Source organism: Hyperoodon ampullatus (assembly GCF_949752795.1).
Source record: "Hyperoodon ampullatus genome assembly, chromosome: 9".
Taxonomy (NCBI): Eukaryota; Metazoa; Chordata; class Mammalia; order Artiodactyla; family Ziphiidae; genus Hyperoodon; species Hyperoodon ampullatus.
In genome coordinates, this window is record NC_136922.1 from 40,594,102 (window position 1) to 40,608,280 (window position 14,179).

General features: G+C 34.8%; 1 protein-coding gene across 1 annotated transcript in view; it reads left to right on the forward strand.

Moving 5' to 3' along the window:
* Positions 1–14,179, forward strand: part of AGMO (alkylglycerol monooxygenase) — a gene marked incomplete at both ends in the record, with an annotated part of 343,447 nt that overhangs the window by 184,924 nt on the left and 144,344 nt on the right. The window lies entirely within an intron of this gene.

Here is a 14,179-nt window from a genome sequence, read left to right on the forward strand (position 1 = left end):
TATTGTTTAACTTTGGTGCTGAGCAACCCGGCAAACATCCTCGGAATGTGCATTGTGTAACCTTATTTAAGCATGAAACATAGATGCTAACATTCTCTCCAGTGTTAATGGAAAACTGAAAGAGACACTTTCATGAGTGAGTAATAATTATAAGTTGGGACAGACTCTTTGGAAGACAATTCAGTGATACTTATCAAATTACAAATACTCATGCCCTTTGACCCAGCATTCCACTCCAAGGAATTTGTGCTACACAAATGATACGCTCACACGTATGCAAAATTTGTCATTTGTAATGGAATGACTGAAAACAACCTAATAGCCATTAACAGGGAACTACTTACATTTTGTGGTTCACTCACAAAGTAGAGTATGCATTTACCAATGGAAAGAGAAAAGTTTTTAATACCAGTATGGAGCATTCATAAAAAATACATATATATTTGAGCTTGCTGCATCATGTGTGTATATATTAAACAGAGAGAGAGAGAGAGGGGAAAAGAGAGAAAGAGAAAGAAAGAATAAAACTTGAAACAGGAGAATCTGTGAAGTATGCTACCATACAAGGCATATAAGTATAAAAATGAAGAAGGGGAGTTATATGCATGTAAATGTACAAATATTTTTACATTATGTAAATGTATCCAGAAATATAAACAAGATCCTTACACGTGGTTGCCTGTGGGAAAGTGAATTGTGTGACTATAGAAGAAAGGAATAGGGGGAAGATTCTTCATTAAGTTAATATTTTTTTGGTACCTTAAAATTTCTGAACCATGTAAATATAATTCCAATTTTTAAAAAATCTAAATTAAAAAAAATGAAGTATTAAATCTTAGTACCAGGATCTTGGATATCATCTAATCTAACATATATATTTAAATAGGCATTAAATAAAGTTAATATGTCTACATATATTTTGTTTCTTGAGGTTACAACCTAAAATCAAAATAAAGAAGCATAAATTGTACATTTTTAATGAAGTTTAGAAATATAAATGCAAAAAACAACCCTTAAAAATAAAAAAACATAGCATTTTCACATTTTATATGAGGGAAGGCCTTCTAATTGGAGGCATGAAGGAGAGTAATTCCATTTAATGAACCTACTCTTGGGTATATTGTGGTAGTTTATCTTAAATGCTCCAGAACAAAGAGAGAATGTAAGTTCTTTAAGTTGTCCATGTTGCACACGTGAAAAGGTATAGTTACAAAAAACACTGGGGTTTGTGATGGTGGGATAGTGAAGGGCAGTGTAGTGTGTCCAGCTTTTGAGGGTGATGAACTCTAGGGGTGAAATGCTATCTGTTTACTTAAATTAGTCAGTAAGTGAAAGTGAATGTTAGGACTTGAGCTTTGAAGCCATATTGTCTGAATTTGATTCCTGGCTCAGGAACTTACTTTCTGTGTGTCCTTGGGCAGTTATTTGATCACTTAAATATTCTTGGCCTTAACTTCCTCCTCTGTAAAGGGATAAACTAATAATGTCTATCAAATAGGGTTTTGAGAATTAAATGAGATAATCTGTGTAAGAGATTTAGTACAGTGCTTAATACATAGTACATGCTTAATAAATGTTAGGTGCTATTATTATTATTTTATATGAGCTTAAGGATCCCTTGAAATAATTTTTTGGCTTGCCATGAGATCCAAAATCAAGTTTGGGAACTACTGACATAGGGGTTGCGAAGGAGCAACAATGTTGAACTTAATGTTATGGTAATGAATTCTTAGCCTGACACTCACTTTTTTGGACATTGGACTCTGCCTCAGGTCGTTCACCTGTAAAATAGGTTTAACGAGAGCTAATATGCATAGAGCTCATACTATGTTCTAAAAGACTTACCTGCATTATTCCGTTTAGTCTTCATATCAAACTCATGATGTGATTACTATTATTATTTTCATAATGGAAAACTGAGTAACAGGTTGAATCACTTGTTTGAATTCACATAGGTAATACGTAAACAAGTCAGGATACAGCAAAGGCAGTCTGACACCATAGCTCTTAATCACTAAGCAATGTTTTCTTCCATGTATTGATAGCAGTACTCACCTACCTCAAGGGGTTTAGATGAAATTTCAGATGCAGTGTAACAAAAATACCTTGAAAAATGTGGAGAGCTAAAAGGTCTTATCCATTTAGCTGCAAAGTGTTCTGAAAAGACTAATAGTTTGAATAAGTTACCTCTGAATTATCTTTGGTTTATTATTCAAAGAAGGAAGGATCATGGCCAAATCTTTCAAGCTGCTTACCTGTTCTTTCCAGAAAGGCACACACATGACCAATTCTTCAAGAACAGATATTGCCTGTGATTTGCCACTAAAACATTTACTTGACGTGGTATAATAATGATGTCTACTCCATGTGGCTTGATGGAAAAATTAAATGACACAAAGGAAGAACATAGGAAGCACTTGATACATTTTAATTATCATTCATATTACTATTATTACTATTATTGTTGTTATAAAAAGTATTTGTACTACTATTATCATTATTAAAACATTATTATTATTAACCACTGAATTTCCGAGGTTAAACCTGAATAAGTCTTCTCTGACCAGAGGTCAATAACTGTATGGTAAAAACTGGGCAAGTATTTTATTATCAACATTTTTACCTGTGAAATAGGCTTTTTTCCACTTCTTTTTAAAGTTCAAAAATTTAAAAATTAAAACCAGTTAGCAAATCTTGTTTCCTAATTGTGAATTTCAAATTTGTGTTTTCCTAACATTTTTATTTCTTAGAACTTTATGCAAATCTTTGCCATTTATCAGAGTTTTACTAAAACTGTTCTTTGCACCCCACAAGTTGTACAGAAACCTAATGAATGGCCTCAGTGACTCCATTCAATATGAATTAGGACTGACTGACTAAGAGTGATTATCCTGCAAGGATGCAGTGTTCTCATCTTTGAAGCTATCATTAGAATCAGAGACATTGAAGCAATTAATCCTCTTTCTTTTATAAATCAATGTTGTATGTATTGCCAACATCAGCTTGTAGCCTGATGACTCTTCTCTATTTATCTCGAAGGCTGGTTGGAGATTGTCTGTTATATTGCTTTATTATGTAAGCCAAATTCCATAGGTGTGCATGACAACAGTCCTACGTTAAACAACCGTACTGCTGACCACACCTGTTCAGCTAAAAACACATACACACAAGCACACACAGACTGGAAAATTGACCTTAAATTATTTTTCACTTAGATTATAAAAGAGCTCTTAGGTAGTTACAATTCTGAGTCAGAAATACAAGGTATAATTTGAATCTGATCCTGTGACTTCCATGTGGAAGTTTTATTCCCTTTAGCTTGGATTCACAAGAACATTAAGTAAGGGTGTGGTGCTCTTGCTATTTATAAATAAAATTTACTGGTATACAAGTACATAGTTGTCTATCTAGTGCATGAAATGATTAGTCCATGCCCTTGTACATTTCTTTTTGGATAGATGAATCAATATCTTGACTGACTTGACTCACATACTTTTTTAAAAACTTGCTATTTTATGTATAAGAAATTTGACAGAAAACCAATCACCTCACTGTTTCATTCACTCATTTCTCACTCACATAAGCAACACATTTTTTTTTTTTCTGCTGGCTCAGGTACAATTTGTTTTTTCTAAGATCACCTATGAATTTGTGATTGATCTAACTTGCATCAGTAGCTTTAAACATGTCTAACCTGATAGACACTTAAAGAGAAGATAGCAAGGTCAAAGATGAATAAATATTTTGATAAGTATATAGATATATAAGATAATGGGAAATACTTGTTTGCATATATTTTGATACTATATATATTTTGTTTCACATAACTTTTTATTTAATTGAGGAGATAGTTTAGGGTACTGGAAAAAGCATTGGCTTTGAAGTCACACAAATCTAAGTGCCATCTCCAGCTCTGCCAATTGGTTGTATGGCCTTGAGGGATTATCTAAAATAACTACACCTTCGTTCCCTCAACAAAAAGGAGAATAAAAAACTTATGGAAGTTGTTTTTATATTCAAAGGAGTAAAGAGGATAGTCTGTAGAACCTACCATAATATCTGACATGTAAGTAATAATTATATCCACTTATCTATGCCATATTCACACACACACTACATACAAAAACTACATACACACATTTAAAACAATGTTTTGAGAAGTAGGGCATTAAAAGCAATGAAACCAAAAACCTGAGAATAACTGCTTATTAGTTGATTCCAAAAGAACATGAAATGTCTATAAATTTAGACCTCAGAAAAACCCTAAATTCTTACAGTTTTTGCTTGAATCATTAAAATGGAAACACATTACTGTTAAATGGTGAACCAACTTATGTCTGCTGAAGTTGTGCACAAGAGGGGAGAAGAATTTGAACAAGCAGAGGGGAAGGTGGAGAGCATTTGACTGAAGGGAGATTACAGTGAAAGGTCTGGAAGCAGGGGTGGCCATGGACTGTTTGAGTGATGAGATGAAACTAGTGACAACAGCCCAAAGAGTGGGTCCTAATAGGAGGTAAACACATGCTCACAGAGGACAGAACCAGCCTGCCTAATGCTCTAAGTGGCAAAAAGAAACGTTTATTCAACACTTACTGAACGCCTGATCCAGCAAAAACATAGCAAAAGCCTTTCTTTTGTGAGCTCGATTTTACTCGGTGTATTAATTTTTGATTGCTGTAAAAAATTACCATAAATTTAGTGGCTTAAAACAACACACATTTACTGTCTAACAGTTTCCATGGGTCAGGAAGTCAGACACAGTTTCATTCTATACTCTGCTCTCTGCTCGGGATCTCAAAAGGCTGCATTTCAGGTGTCCGCTAGATTGTGTTCTCATCTGGAGGCTTATCCATGGAAAAATCCACTTCCAAGCTCACTCAGGTTGTTGACAGAATTCATTTCCTTGCAGCTATATGACTTAGGGCCCCACTTTCTGTGGCTTTTGACTGGAGGCTGCCCTGAGGTCCCAGAGGCCGCCCGCAGGTCTCTGCCATGTGGGCTTCCTCTGCATGGCCGTCTACTCCATCAAACCCCAAAGAGAAACTCTTGCTTCAGGAAGGGCTCAGGGCCTCTTTGAAGGATTTTTATGTGATTCAGCCAGGCTCATCCAGGATACTCTACTTTTATCAAATGAAAAAGTAGATGTCCTCTTAGTGCCCTGACCACATTTTCTACTACTTTCCTCCTTGCTTGCTCAATTCCAGGCATGTGCAGTGTTCTAGAAACATGTTCAGTATACCCTGCCTCAGTACCTTTGCTCTTGATTTTACCTTTGCCTGCTCTTTCCCAGGAATCCACATGACTTCTGCCCTCATATCATCATGTCTTACCTGAAATGCCACCAGCCTTCCTTGGGTACCATTTTTGTTGTTGTTGTTATTTTCTAATTTTGCCTCGTCCACCCCTGATTTAATTTTCCCCTTAGTATTTATATGTATATAAGTATTTGTCTGAATTATTGTCCGTACTCTCTCCAACTGTGGCAGACAGAACCTTGAGTGACCCCATAATCCCTGCCTCTGCTGTTTATGACCTGTCAGCCTATATAATCCCCTCCCCCAGAATGTGGGTGAGACTTGTGAATGCTTCTAGCCAATAGAATATGGTAAAGACTTCAACATTTATTTGCTGACTCAGTAAATGTTGAGTGAACACTGACAACACCTACTCCACAACTATAATCACCCAAATGGGGGAGAGCAAGTTGTTGGAATTTTCACCTTACATAGAATGCTGAATTAAATATTGAATACTTCAAATAACAAGGCATGCATATTCAGATGTCCCTTGTTATCCAAATGGTTGATCAAAATGCGTGTGTCAGAAAGTGAAGGGAGGTTTAGCACTTCTTAGCAGCATCATGTTTCATGGAGTCTTCCTTTCTTCTTTCTTCTTTTTAGTAAAATTCAACCTTCTTTGGTGTTTAAGTTATCTGTTCCTACAAAACAAACCAACCCCAAATTTAATGTCTTAAAATAATGAAGATTTATTATTTCTCACAATTCTATGGTGTTTCTACCGCTGTTTTAATGTAGGCTCACTCATCAGGCTGTATTCAGCTTAAGGGTCAGCTGGGCTGAATGTACACAAGGGTCACATGAGGGGGTGTCCATTTTGGCTGTTGATGGGAACACCTTTATTTTCACTCCACAAGACCTCTCTCCAGTGGACCAGACCAGGTTTTTAACCTGGCAATTTCAGGATCATGACAACTGAATCTGCCACACTTCTTGAAGCCTAGGCTCTGGAACTCAAAAAGTGTCATTTCTTCCATATTCCATTGGTCAAAGAACATTACCAACCAGCCATTGTTCAAGGAGTAGAAAGATAGACTCCATCTCTTGATTAGAAGAGCAGGCAATTATAAAAGGGTATGATGAATTTTATGGCCATTATCCAATCTACCAGACTTGGGTTTTATATTATTTAGGTTCATCTCACAATGATGATTAGTATATCACAGGATGTAGACATATTTGCCTGAAGCCATCTTAGTTGGTTCATTTCAACTGTACATCTGTCCTCATTATGAATGTGGAGAATAGACTGCACCCAACTTTTTTTCATGAAATATATGCTAGTCTGCCATAAACATACTTATGGATTTATGTGGAAAAATAACACACATGTGCAGGCACACATGCATACACACACACACACACACACACACTGACTTATGATATTCAGTATACAGTTTTGACTAATCTACTTCAATATTATTCAAACCTCAAATATTTTTGTCAACCGTACAAAGTTTGCATTTATGAAAAGTACCTATATGTTTTAAATAATACTTTCTTCATATTAACTCATAATTTTTCCATTATATAGTATTTATTATACATTAAATTATATAAAATAGTTTTTAAAAGACAATGAAAACCACCCACCTTAAAAATAAATATTACAATACCAATGAAGTATTGTTAACACTATGATGTGCTACCTGGGTGATCCTGCTCTATATCACACTCCCACAGATACTACCATTGTTTTGTACTTTGTGTTTATCATTGTCATGCTTTTTCTAAACAAATTCTAATTTTTTCATATATTCTTAAATTTATCACTAAGCAATATTTGATTTATTTTAAAACTTTGAGTAAAACAAAATATCGTATACGTATAGTTTCCTGCAATTTCCTTTAATTTACTGAACGTTTTGTTTCTAAAATATAGTCTTTTTTTTTTTTTTTTTTTTTTTTTTTTTTTTGCGGTATGCGGGCCTCTCACTGTTGTGGCCTCTCCCGTTGCGGAGCACAGGCTCCGGACGCGCAGGCTCAGCAGCCATGGCTCACGGGCCCAGCCGCTCCGCGGCATGTGGGATCTTCCCAGACCGGGGTACGAACCCGTGTCCCCTGCATCGGCAGGCGGACTCTCAACCACTGCGCCACTAGGGAAGCCCTAAAATATAGTCTTTTTATTGCATGTATATGTAGTTTATGTACATTGTATGACTATATCCAATATCCATTCTCTAATGTTTGTTTCTAGCTTTTACTTTTGCAATGCTGCAATGAAAATTTGTGCACAGATCTTGTAGTGCACATGGCATATATGTAGTTTCTCTGGGGTTATACAACTAGATGTGGAATTGTTGGATTGTAGGAAATGTGGCCTGTTTACATTCCTAAGAGAACGCTAATTTGTTTTCCAAAGTTATTGTAAAATTTACCACTAAAAGAGTATAAATTCCCTCCCCAAAGTCAGAATTGTCAGCTTTCTTAACTTTTGTTCATCTGGGGGATTAAATGATACCTCATTGTATTCCTAATTACCATCTTCTTGTTTATTACTGAAGATGATCATTATTTCATCTTCACTGGTTATTTATGTTTCTTTTCCAGTGATATGCACTTGCATGTCATTTACCCATTTTTTCTATTTGGTTGTTATTTAGTTCTTCTGCTTTTTAGAAATTGTGCATACGATACCATTCCTTCGTCATTTATATTTGTTAAAAGTATCTTTCTCCAGCTTGTAGTTTGTCTCATTGCCCCTGGATTGAACTTAGATAGGTTTTATTTCCACAGAGTAATGCCATATAATAGTATACTACCTCCACACATAAACACAATACTACCATTTATTATTACTAATTCTGATAAACATATACTTTTTCTTATATACATAGTGCTAAATATATCCAGCTACAGTTTTTCCTGTAACTAACAGTATAAGCCTATATGAATCTTGGACAGGGTTATGAATCTAGTCTATAATTATGCAAAAATAAGAAGCTAACATACAATATGAAGTTTAATTCCACAAGCCTGACTTGTTTAGCAAGGTTTATTGGCTGTTTGAGTTTTAAATACATAGATCAGAATTTCCCCTATCCTTTTTTAGGAGAAAGTACTCAAAGTTAATTCAAAATCTTTACATTATATCAAAACTGCTAAAATACTGAAATGCTCCTATGTCCGTAATGCTACATCACAGAGAATATATGAGTCTTCTATTAAACAACCCAAATATTAGCCTTTATGTCCTGTTCATTAGCTATTTATCCAATAGGTGAATATAAGCCACTTCACCAGCCAGATCACAGTTCCAGAATGTAATCCCTTTTGTACTCTTTAAATTAAGAAATTTGAAAATAACCTGCATGTGACATATTAGAGTATATGTTTTATAGGACATAAGAGATTTTTATTTTTTGGAAAATATGCAACATTCACGGAATAGAATAAAATACACAAGCATTGAGGTTATTAGCAAATTTCCTTTAGATTTTTTTGTGTGTTCATATAAGAAAGTTATTCACTCTTCTGCCTTCACCTCTAATTCAATTTAAGTATCATTGCCACTTTCTTTTAAAATCTTTTCTTTCACTCTCCCTTATATTCCTTGCATTTTTATTATCTAAAGATATAAAATTTTCAGTGTATATCACATACAAACAGCAAATACTCTGTTCCAGGTCCTGTGCAAAGAGCTTTATGTGTGTAAACTCATTGACAGTGCACATGTATCTCTCATGTCCATTCATATACTGTTCTATAAGAGTGGATAGAACATAAGTAATGCATTGAATGTGGAGCAGGATTAGTAGCAAGTGAAAATAAACTGATTGGGGTGATTTATATGAGGCTCCTTTTTAAAAACTCCTCTCCACTGCCTGTGTTTTTTCTAGAAATAATTACTTTTTCTTTCTGTGAGCAACAAAATACTTGGTAACCAAAATAAAACAATATTAGAATATAGTGCTGCTTTTTTTGTTTTACGATAGCACAAAGAGACTGCATTTGACACAGTGGATTGTAGATGATCACGTAAAAATCCCTGAAATTTACTGGCCCTAGTATGAGATTTTTAAAATAAATTTTGAATCTACATATAAGAAAATATTAATCCCTGATCATTTTCTATGTATCATCTTTTCCTATTAAGATGGTTAAAAATTAAGAGATACAAATATATCTTATATTTTTACCCACCTGTCCCTTCTCCCTTAGGCTTTTATTTGAAAAGTACTAGCCTGGGCATCTACAAAGTACGGTTGCTTTTGCAAATACTTTATCTTCAAGGAAATTTTCACCATCAAGCACTTTTCCCCGCATTTTAATACTGTATGAATTATGAGGAACACTAATTTTATGTATTTCTGTTAACTTATACTCAAATCATCAAAGCATAGGTATTTTATGAAAATTTTACATCAAAATATATTGAGTTTTTAAAAAATATTTCAAATGCCTTTCTTTTTGTTTAGTTTTTGTTTCCTTGCTTTTGTTTTTTTGCTTGTTTCACTTTTCTTCTTTGAAAACAGGAAGTGATTACTTGCCCAGAGATTAACTAGAAGAGAAAACATGTTGAATTTATTTCGATATCACAAACTTTGGAATCTTGAGTGAGTTCTAAAATGGATACCATCTCTCTTAATTATATTGCTTAGATAAGAACAAAAATTTAGGAATATTAGAAGTCTAGCGTTCTGCATCGCCCCTTCCTGACCACTGAACCAGTTTCCATCCTGTTGACTCACATCACTCTACATTTTTCATGGCTGTCCTTTTACCTGACTTATTTGTGGGTATAATCTACCAATGTCAGCATAGTGAATTACGAGCAGCAGCTTAAGGTAAACATCATTTACTCATAAGAAATTATTTCCACATCACCTTGGTTTTCGACTTGGCATTTAAAAAAAAAAAGAAATCCTGTCCCTTTTTATAATCACCTGTTTTACATTTGAAATAACAAAGAGCCTCGAATTTTGCCTTCTCTCGTCTGAGTGTGCCACGAGCTGTGCTATGATTTATGACCTGAGCATCCAACACTCTCCATATACACTAACAAGATGGCCCACTGCGTTTGAAATATATCCCCCAAATGAAAGCAAACACAGCCTTGTGATATAAAACCTTGTCTTCATGCAAGGAATTAAACATACACAAGTTCTAATTTTTAGTCTTTCTTTTTGCATTGCCTTTAAGAATGGCTAAAATAAGTTAAGATCCATGGGCGGACAGGATTTCACACAGTAGATGAGGGCTCTAAGGGGAATCCTGACCCTGAGAAAAAGGTGCAGGGATACTTGGCAGAATGTCAACATGGTTTCCACTAGTACATGACAGGGACTCATTATGGGCTTGCTGTTGCCTGTAAGCTGGTTTCACTACCATCAACTATGAGGCCAGAATGCCTGGTTCCAGATGCTCTCACCAATTGACCGTAAAATTGCTATGCATTTCTGGCCAAACCCAAGATTTTAAAAGCTCCCCTTCCCCTCCCCTCAACACCCTAAGCCCCAATTCCCTCTAAAAAGCTGCTCATTATTCTTCCTTTGCCCCCTGATCTCAGCAAAAGAAATACTTCTGGAATCAATTAGAAATGTCTGCCCTTGATGAGGTTTGCACGTGAGTTTGGAGTTGTGAGGCTTTGATAGTGGCAGCCAACAGCTGCAGTTTCAGGTGGTAAAATCTAAGAAGGAATTTTTCAGGGTTTATTTACCGTCATAAAAATTTTAAAAATAGGCAAGACACGTTAGGAGACTGTCTCATATGCCTTTGAAAATGAAGTTAAATTTGGATTGTATATTTATTTTATCTACAGTGAGCAAACTGGAGATCTCTGATTGGGGGAATCTTTCCATTGCTTTAATAGATTGTGTCAAATGGTTATAAATCTGGAAATGGGGATCTCCTTTCTGAAGGTTAATGGTAAAAGCACATCTGTTATTTCTTCTGTCATATTAATTGCTTGACAAGTAAAGATAGTCAAGGTTAAGGGAAATCAAAACCCATCTTCTGAAAATAATGTGAATTAATACTGTGTAGTACGTTTGCCTACTCTTTTTCTCTCTAGCTATATGTGTATGTGTTATTTAATAAAAACTATAATAAGAATTTTTTCCTTTTTAACTATAGTTATTTGGCAAGCTTTTATTAATGCTTATTTGATAAGATGCTATCAGATTCTTTTTATATTTTGTGTCCAATTAAAGCACATCAGCTATTGTAGCATGAAAATGACATGATTTTCCTAAAGCCAAATTAAAAGGCAAAGTAACACAGGTATTCAAATTATCACTGGGCACATGTCTGTTTTCTTTCCCTAAGTACATGACATGCTTCCTGGAAGTCTGCTTTTGTTTCTCCTGCTGGCTATAAAGCAGAGAAAATTTCAACAGTACACTTTTAGCACTAAAATTTTCACTCATGCCTTCAAGAAATATTATCAAATTTTTTTTCTCAGATGATCACCATTAAAAACAGAATTTTAGTTCCCAGAACTACCTATTACTTCTGTAGTCAAACGGAACTTTAAGCACCTGTTATTTCCTCTTACGTATTGCAATTTCTACTTATATAATGGTGGAGAGGTATGTAGAAGGAATTTCTGTCTGTTTCTCTGGTAGTATCTTCATATTTAACGGCAACAGAGATAAGTTTAAATTTGCATTTTTATGAGAACTCTTTCCACATGTGCAGACATCTGCCTACCAGTTAGTCTGGTTTCTAGATTGAAGTATATTAGTTGGTAAAACTAAATGAATAAATTACTGTATTATCAAGTGTACCTAATATATCATACAATTTTATTCATGGAATAACTTTAAGTAGGCTGAAAAACTCAGTTGCTTAAAATACCTAGTGTCACACGTATGCCACAATGTAATAAAGGTCAAAAAGACATGTATTACCTAATAGTTTGCTGGGTAAAGTAGCATACCAACAACAACAAGAACCAAAAGAAAGAAGACTGAACAACTTAATTACCATCTTTCAAAAATAATGCCTCATTTATCCTTCTCAAGGCCCCCCATATGCTCTGCATGTCATTGGTGAGCCAAACTTCCTTTTACTAAGTAAAATTTAAAAAAGCTATATGCAGCCTTTAAGAACATTCTAAAAGTTACTTCCTTGTGATCAACTTGTTACAGAAAGGAAAAGCTGACTAATTCATTCCTTTTCTCTGAGATGAAACATCCCGTGTGTTTTCTAAATATGTTCAGAACTAAGAGCAAAATCTGTCTGTTTGGTATTAAGCCCATTGATAGTTGCAAACCCGCTAATAACCATTTGGACATGCAATCTCAGAGAAAAGGATCTAGCTGATGGAGAATTACCACCTGACAGCCTTCTTTGTGACTCCTAAGTTTGCTGTTTAACTAGTATTATCTTCTCTTCATCCTTACATAATGGATCAGGGAATCAGATGATACAGATTAAAAGCTAATATGGATTTTCAACACAGCTTATGCTGTGTTTTATATTATTCCTACCAAAATTCAATACTTGTAAGGAATTTGATCTAGTGTACAGCCCAAGAGGATACTACCTCTTTTAAATTGTGTTTGTTTATGACAGTGTCTGATACTGGCTCAGCCTAGCTTTGTACAAGTGTTTAAAATACTGTGATGAGTTGGAAAAAAAACTGGCATCAGGTTCCAGACACATGGATGTTATGAATTAACAACATGAGGAAAGTCACTTAGTTCTCAGTTTCACCATCTGTAAAGTCAAGGGAATGAAGTTGATTTCTAAAGTTACTTCAATGTTTAAGGTTTCATACTGGCTATGTAATTTTCAAAAAACAGATTAAATAGGTACTATTGGTTTACATTCATATGATTAATTCACTAAGAAGAGTGGGATTCTGAGGAATCTTTGGGAAATGAAGTATTGAGTCTATGAGATTTTTCAGTACATGATGTGTGAGAACATAAAAGACAGGAATGGGACAATAATAATCCTAATCGTGCTTTGTGAGAATTTAATTGCACCTGCATATAATCACCACTTCACCCTTTTCAACCTATAGAGAGTCACTCCAAACAAATGAATAATCAAAATAGATTTTAAAAGTTTGCTTGCTATAAGTCCATTTTCCAGATAAGCTTTCTTACTGGTGTTGATGGAGCTTAGAAGGGTTCCAGGCCAGTGGAAATGGGAGTCAGGTCATTGGAGTGGACTCTGAAACAAATCTGTGACTGGGAGAACACTGGATATTGAAATACTAAACCCAGTATCTATGATATAAATTGAAAGCAAGTCTTTAACAAGGCTCTCTGAGAATCCTTGTGCCAAAAACTGATAATAGCTGTGCATAGAGAGTGTTATCAATATTCAGCAAGATTGTTATTGTCAGTGTGCCTAGAGTAAAGGCAACCAGAGGAATATATTCCTTCCACTTTGTTCTCCTAAAGTGTCAATTATAAATCACTGAGGTGTCACTCACAGCAAGAAGTCTCAATGTGAGACACATGAATGGTTTACAATAAGCATGTGAAAGTGTTTAATCAAAATACATTAGTCAGATAACTTAGAAAAAACTTTGTTTGCTCTTCCATGTTTTATTAGTGATACTACGTGGAAATTGCAGTGCAAAAAAATATTTTCCTCAGTTTGCTAAATATTCTTCAGCTGATTGCTGAAGGCTATGGATAATTTTGGATTAGATTTCTCTTTATTTTAAAGCCAACAACTAAAATGGTAGACTGATTTCAATGTGCAATGGTAGTTTTAGCTCAGGCTTATTTCATTATTCCAGAGGAAAATCTTCATATGAAAATCAGGGAGATTCTTTATTTATATTTATCCTCAGTAATAATGGCCCTGAAAAAGTAGGTTATCTGACTGTATGAATACACAAATGTTACAACGTAGCAAATGGAAGGGACTGTAGCCAAAGCTATAGTAGATTAATACATACTTGAGAATACCTGTTCCCA